Raw genomic sequence first — 7,897 nt, forward strand, 5'->3', positions numbered from 1 at the left:
TCTAATCTAAAAGCACTGTTTGACCCGTCTTGGATCATTACTTACCTACTCGTGACAGGCATAGTTATTCTTCTCTTTCTACTTCTTAAATGCCTTGTTCTTCATTCCCGCAGTCAGAAAAAATTCAATCACTCGGTGTATCAGGCCCTCAGAGCAATACACGAAGATGATTTCAATGCGCCCTATGCAACCTGACAGACTTGGCTTGAACAAATATACGAGGCCTCCTACAGATAATTCCCCACCTCGACTGATCCCCCTGGACAATACCCCTTGGAGGGCTGGTAGTCAATGATGGGTAAGATCCTGTTGGGCTGAATCAACCTAAGCCAGGACATGGACGTATATGTCCATGCTCCAATGATGGGCAAGGTTCATGCCTGAATAGGACAACCTAAGACAGACACAGTCCATGATCCTGGGGTCATCCCGAGGCGGAGCTGCCTACAGGCTCTTGCTGGACAGTCATTTTTAAAGAAAAAGGGTGGAAATGTAGCAGGAGGCCTCCTAAGATGGCACAGACCCAGAGCCCTGGGATTCAGCGAGAATTCACTTCACTTCTTGGTCTGCAAATAGCCTGCCAAAAGGAGCCCACGCCTCTATACCCTGCTTGCGAGCCCAGTAACTGCTGACAGAATGCGTGGCGTGGACCAATCAGAAAACGATACATTGACTAAAGGGACTTGGGGTGGAGAAAAGGGAGATACAAGGCATGCCCCTTGCATTAAATGAGCCTGCAGCACCTTGCCTAGTGCTTGCTTCTACCCGACTCCCGGGGTCTGTGTGTTGTGACTCCGCACCTCTTATGCCCCCTCAATCAGCAGGGGACCTGATTCAGGTTAGGGTCTTCACAGCTGGCCTGAGGAGAACCCACAACACCTATCAAATTTATGACCAGACTTGACTTTGGTGCCCAGGCCAAAGACCATGATTTTTATCTTGTCACCAGATTCCATCAGTATGTGATTCACATTAAAGTCCTGACAAATGATTCCATTGTCTTGGCAGTAGCCCCATGGCATTTGGGATCCCGAGAAAAATAGCTGGGGCCTTGCTTTTCATAGACATACCTTCATAACTGTTCTCCCTCAACCAGCTCCATGATCAGGTAGATCCCAAATTCCACCTCTGACTTTCAGCAATGAGATAATATTGGGGTGATTGAAGGGCACTGTAATGTTTACTTCTGAATGAGTGGGACCACAGCCACTTCTTCATGAGGACCTTCCTGGCCATGGTGATGCTGGCAAAGCGGTGGTGGCCAGCTTGACCTGCATGTTGCATCCACGGCCTATGGTCCTCCAGATTAGAAGTTCTCTCAATGGAGAAACTGGGTACAGTTCTGTTTCCTGCTTCTGAGAATGCTAGAGAGAGAGACACACACACAGAGAGAGAGAAGAGATAGAGAGAGAGAGGAAAAAGAAAAGTAAAAATGATATTAAAAATGGGTTGCTCACCCAGCAACCCCTGCCTATAGGTAAGGCCCTACCAGAGCCCAAACACCTGGCCAGCACTTCCATGTCTGTCCAGCTCCATCACTTACAGGTAAGGGCCTTGCCACAGGCCCTGACCTCTTGGCCTGTATCTCCAGGTCTGCCCAGCATCTGGTGCTGATGTGTACGAGGTTCCTGACCCTGAAGCTCCTGCCCACACCTCTGTAGTTTCTAAAGTCCCTCTCCTGACAGAGAGACAGAACCCAAGTAATCAGTTCCAGGTTCACATTTCTAACCAACCAAGTAACTCCAAATGTGCAAATTTCAGCACAAGAAGAAACAATATGAAAATACAGGGCAATATGTCTCCCCCAAATTACCAATCCCATACTATGGACCCCAAATGAGACTGTGCTTGAAGAACTTCTGCATAAGGAATTCAAAAGAAACTATTACTACTATGTTTGAAGAATCCAAAGAAAATGAACTAAGGAAGTCAATACAAGACATGAAAATGGAATTCACTCAATATGATTACTGAAGAAAAGCTGCACGAAATGATGCTGGAAATGAAAAGCTCATTAAGCCAAGTCAGTACCTCAGTGGAAAGTCTCAGCAACAGATGGTTCAGCAGAAAACAGAGTAGCAGAGCTAGAGGACAAGGTACAAGAATGGTATCTCAGAACTGAGGAGATGGCTCACCAGTTAACAGTACTGGCTGCTCTTGCAGAGGACCTGGGTTCGAGTCCCAGCACCCACATGGAGGCTGACACTGTACATCGAGCCCCAGGGGATCCATGCCATCTTCTGATGACCTCCATGGGTACTGAATGACACCGGTACACTTATATACATGCAGGCAATACACTCATACACATAAAATAAAAAGAATAAATACAATATTAAAAAAGAATCACATTACTCAGAAAAAGGCAATGATAACTATAAAAATCTATAAACAAAACATGGGAGAGTTTCAAAATACCATCAAAAGACCTAACCTTTGGATTATGGGCATAGAAGAAGGAGATGACTCCCTACCATTGCAAAGGCATAGAAAATACTTTCTGTAGAATAATAGAAAAGTTGCCATATCCAGAGAAAGAGATGCCCATCCAGGCACAAGGGGCCTATAGAACTCCAAATGGACAGAACTAGAAAAGAAACTCTCTCTAACATATAGTTAAAAATTAAAAAATAGACTAAAGAAAGGGTATTAAAAGCTTCAAGAGAAAGGTCAAGTCATTTAGAAAATCAGGCCCATCAGAATGACACCTGATTATTAGGCAGAAACTTTTAAAGTCAGAAAGGCCTTTAATGGTGTAGTCCAAGTTCTGAAAGATTGTAACTGTCTCTGTTCATTATACCCAGCAAAACTATCTCCTGAAACTGAAAGAGAAGTGAAAAAAATTTCCACTGTAAAAGCAAATTAAAAGAATATGTGCCCACTAAACCAGCTGTACAGAGGACAGAGGGAACACTCCTGTCTGAATACAAGGGTTAACACACCCAAGGGGTCATAGGAACAAATACCTCCACAAAAGTTCACCAAAAGAGGTAATAGAAAATACCACAAAAACTGACAGGAATCAATACACATCTTTCAATCACAACTATTAATATTAATGCTGTCAATTCTCCAATAAAGAGACACAACCTAATAGATTAGATCAGAAAACAGAATTTATCTTTTTGCTGCCTAGAAGTCTATCAACTCATGAATGTGTCATGAAAATATGATACATACACAATGGAATTATCATTCATGTATAAAGAAAAATGAAATCATGAATTTGTCAGGTAAGTGGATGGGCCTGGAAACAATCACTATGGCTGAGGTAACAGTCCCAGAAAGACAAAAGCTGCAGTTCTCTCTCATATGTGGGTGTTAGATTTGAATCCTCAGACACGTGTCTAAACAGGAGCATCCATAGAAGGCAGAAAGCTAGTAAAGAGCCATAGGAGGATTTCTGAGGGAAAAGGAGGCAGAATACAGGTAACTCTAAAGAGGAGAAAGGGGAATAATGGAACACAAAGGGTTAAATGGTGTGGGGGATGGGAGGGCAGCATAGAGGAGGGAGTATAGGGAAGGATAACTAATACTACAGACTGTTGAAAAGCCATATGGAAACCTACTACTATAGAAGATTCCTAAAATATATAGATACAAACATAAAATAAAATTACCCTAAAAGGGGGTGGTGGGTAATGCTTTCCTCCAAGATACCATTAGCTATCATATAATAAGAACAATGGAAAGTATGGATTATTTCTTTTTTTGAGTTACTGGTCAGTGTGGTCCCATAACCTCCCCAACATTACAGGCCATTGCCATTGCTCTTGGTTACCGTCTAGAACTTGACTGTAAAATTCTATTGCTAAGGAAACCACACACTTGAGTCAAAGAGCATGGCAAAAATCAAGCTGGAACCAACCTGGAAGCTGCATTCCTCCCAGCTAGCTTTCGCAGTGCCATGTAAGCTACTAGGGGAGAAACGAATCCATATTCTTACCAACTGTGATCCCTGTGAGCTATAATAACACCTGACCTGGCAAAAAGTACCCTGTGATGCAATGACAGTGATATTACGTTCTAGGAGTGACCAAACACTTTCTGATTGATTTTAAAGCCTGCTGCACAAGACAGAACTCATACCTGGTACTGGGAAGCAAGTTGTGGCTGGCTAGATCGTAAGCCCTATGAGAGAATCAAATAAGACCAACCTGCTTAAAGGACATAGTCACTGCCCCTAAGTTCTTACCTTATACCCCTAGATTAGTGCAACTTCAAACCCACACCAGAGAAGCTGCTTTTCACAGTAGATGATTAATGATTAATACAGACATACATAACTGGTTGGTATGCAGAGAATAAGAGACTATAGAGTGGCCTGCTTTAAATGGGACAACTATATCACAACTCCTACCCCCAAAGCTCAGTAACCATTGCAGAAAATTGGTAGAAAGATTATAAGAACCTGAGGTGGTAGACATCTGCAGGAAAACAGTATTTGTTGGATACGATAGGAATATTGACATATAACCTTACAGAGGCTATGGCTGACTGGTTGCATAAGACCTGCACCAGATCAAGCCAGCCAAAATCTCAGCATGGGTGAAGGGAGAAGCTCATGAAGTTCCACCCCTAGCTGAGAAGGTATTGGTAATTGATGGTTGCTGGGGGAGGAGGAATCAGCTTTCTTTAGTGATATATCCCCTGAGAGGCTGCCCCTGCACCAGCAGACAATTCTGTAGTCATGGGTATACTAGGTGGTGGTGGGGGGAGTTGAGGACATGAAGGGGAGGGAAAAGGGGGTAGATTTGATCAAAATGTGCTACATGAATGTATGAAATTCCCAAACATTAAAAAACAGAAAAATAAAAAATGTAAACCCTAAACTAAAATCCAGTCAATTAATTAAAAACCAGAATGCTACCCCCCTGAAACAACCCCCAGAAAAATCTAAGTCGAAAACTGATTCATAAGGCAGTGAGGTTAAAGGACCACAGCTCAGCAACATTGTGAATGCTAATAGAAAGAAATGAAATGAGGAAATATAAAAAATTAAAAAAATAAAAATACAAACCTAATAGCTCTAAACAAAAACCAACTGAAATGCCACAAAAACTAAAATTGAAAACCCACAAAAGCTTCAAAAAGTTAAAACCTCAAATATAAAAAGAAATAAATCAAGAAGTCAAGCGAAACCACTATTGTTGTTGATTTTAATGTCAACGTGCCACAATTTAGAATCATTGGAGCAGAGTAAGAAAGCCCAGTGACCCAACCAGGAAGCAGTATTAAAAAGCAAAATCAGAAAACCTAAACCGATACAAAAGTAAAACGTGTGTAAATCACACCATCAACAATGCTACTGATAGTAAATAAGTAAGTGAAGTTCAAAAGGAAACTAAAAAATAACAAATGAAAAAAGAGAATGAAAAAAACCAAATATGCAAAAACAGGAAAGTCAAAACCAATAAAATCCCAAACAAAATCTCAAATAAACCCAGAAAACCAAAATTAGGCAACCAAAACTACCAATACCCCTCCAAACCAATCAACCAACCAACCAACCAACCAACCAACCAACCAACCAAATCAAAAAAGAACAACAAAACCCCCGAAACAAGCCAGGAATTTTAAACACACAACATGGGTAGAAAGGTGTTCCAGCAGGTGAAGTGCTTACCATGCAAGTATAAGGGACTAAGTTCTGTGTGCAGAACCCATGTATAAAGAAAGCCAGTGCAGTGTACTCATAGGGTGGCAGATCCCTAGGGCTTACTTACTGACCTTAGCCAGTTCCCTGCCAGTGAGAGACCAAGCCTGAAAAAATACAGTGGGCGGCACACTCGAAACAGCACTCAAGGTCGACTTCTGCCCTCTACATCATCACACACAAGGGGGAAAGGCTGGGATGCAGCTCTGGTGCCAAGATGACCCTCCCCTGAGCTTCCCTGATGCTGTCCAGAGAAAAGGAAGGAGCAGGATGTAAATCAATGTCTACATGTGTCCACAGTCTCTGTGCACTTCTGCACATCTGCCGCCCTGCCAGGACTCTGTAGGACCCAATAAGGATAGATGAAACATACATTCCCATATAAGGTGAGAGACAAAGAAGCTAGACTGTAGCAAGAGAAGCCCTCAGGTCTGTGTAGGGGCCCAGAGTCCCCTGGTGTAAACTACAGAAGTCCTTGGTGTCCTGCTTTTCAATATAAGTGTCCTAGAACATAATACAATTCCCATCTACACACACACACACACACACACACACACACACACACACACAAATATGTGCACATATACACACGCAGACACAAACACACACAAACACATACACACCACAGCAGATTACCACATACAAATTAGATTTCTGTCAATTCTTCCAATCACCAACCATTTCTTACATACTACACCCTCTTAAATTCAGGGCAGGCCAAAACCACATTTTATGTGCTGGTTGGACTCCCTCACTGGTTCCTCATGAGGTCAAAGCAGAACCTTGACCAAGCACCTCTGGGCTTAGCTCATAGAAATAGGAAAGGCTGGCAGTGTCTGCCTCAGGTGGGCTCAGGCTTTTATTAATTAAACTTTGGACACTTCAAAGTCCTTTGCTTTCTGCATTAAAGTCTGCTTCTTCTGTGTTCAATATCTGTCTATACTCTCTGTTCAAGTTTCACTGCATTACTGTGATAAAATACCCTGACAAAAAGCTATTTAGGAGAGAAAGGATTTCTTTGGCTTAGAATTCCAAGTTACAGTCCAGCACTTGGGGAATTCAAGGAAGGAACTTGAAGTGGCTGGTCAGAGAGTTAAGAGCACAGAGAATGAATGCTTGCATGCTTGGTCAGCCTAATCTTCCATCTTCACTCTTAGGCAACCCAGGATCCCAAGCCAGGCACTATTACTACCCATAACTGGCAGGTTCTTCCCACCTCAGGACAGTCCCCCACAGGCCATCCTGATCTAGACAATACCTCATTGAGACTCTATTTCCAGGTGAATCTAGGTGTGTTCATCTGGCAATGAAAACTAAATATCACATTCAATAGATTACTTTATCTTCAAATTCTGATTGGTTTCTTACTGATGCTCTGTGTGGCCCTGGTTCCTCCCATCTGTCTCTGTCTCTACTTCCAAGCCACCATGAGGACACTTGATTGCCTCTGACATGCTCTCTCTGCTAGGATGCTTTGTCTCCCTGTGGCCCCACAGCAGGGGGACCAATCTCTGAAACAGGGGAGAGTCTAAATAAACATATGTGCTCTTTCTCTTTTCAGGTATTTGTTCAAAGTGATGAAAACTGACAAATTTCCTCCTTTAGGAAGACCTCCCTCAGGCACAGCTGATTCTAGGCACACCTTCTCCTGCATGTCTGTCTACCATAGTACATGCCAGAGTCTACATGGCTTATTCATCTGTCTCCTGCCCTCCATCTGTGAGTTTCTTCTTCTTAAGGAGCCAGGGATCAAACCTAGGATTTTGCACATACAGGGCAAGTACTGCTACATCCCAGCCTCAAAAGTTCTTTTGCTACTGAGTCAACAAGACTTAGTGTTTGCTGTATACTGTAAGGGAAAAATACAGAGGGAATCAAAGATTGAAGAGAGAGAGAGAATTTAATAGTACTTAAGTTTAATTACTTCATTGCTTATAACTTCCTGGGTAAGAGCCACTCAACTCTGGTACAAGGCTAGACTGAGACATAAGGGCGCCTGGAGATAGATAACAGGATGTGGACTGCCACCCCAGGGCGTGACCCGTGATAAGTCAACGTAGGCATGTGAGAGATAACAGAAAGTGGTCAGAAATGCTTGTGTAAATTACAGAAATCAGGAAACTGACACGTACCACCCAGAGGGTGACACACATGAATTAGCTTAAATCTATAAGTTAGGTATTTTAAAGCTACTGGTTGTGTGAAAATGCGCAGGCTCTGGTGCAATGGCTGTGAAAATCC

This window comes from Nannospalax galili, unplaced genomic scaffold (assembly GCF_000622305.1).
Source record: "Nannospalax galili isolate Female #2095 unplaced genomic scaffold, S.galili_v1.0 scaffold1750, whole genome shotgun sequence".
Taxonomy (NCBI): Eukaryota; Metazoa; Chordata; class Mammalia; order Rodentia; family Spalacidae; genus Nannospalax; species Nannospalax galili.